Raw genomic sequence first — 363 nt, forward strand, 5'->3', positions numbered from 1 at the left:
CACTTAGGTTGCTTCCATGTCTTGGCTATTGTGAATAATGCTGCAATGAACATAGGAGTGCATGGGACTTTTGGAATTGCTGACTTCAAGCTCTTTGGGTAGATACCCAGTAGTAGGATAGCTGGGTTGTATGGTAGTTCTATTTTTAACTTTTTGAGGAATCTCCATACTGTTTTCCATAGTGGCTGCACCAGTTTGCATTCCCACCAGCAGTGGATGAGGGTTCCTTTTTCTCCACTATCTCTCCAACATTTGTTACTTATTAGTTTTAGATATTTTTGTCATTCTAATGGGTGTAAGGTGATATCTTAGTGTGGTTATGATTTGCATTTCCCTGATGATCAGCGATGATGAACATCTTTT

Source organism: Equus quagga, chromosome 1 (assembly GCF_021613505.1).
Source record: "Equus quagga isolate Etosha38 chromosome 1, UCLA_HA_Equagga_1.0, whole genome shotgun sequence".
NCBI classification, from domain to species: domain Eukaryota; kingdom Metazoa; phylum Chordata; class Mammalia; order Perissodactyla; family Equidae; genus Equus; species Equus quagga.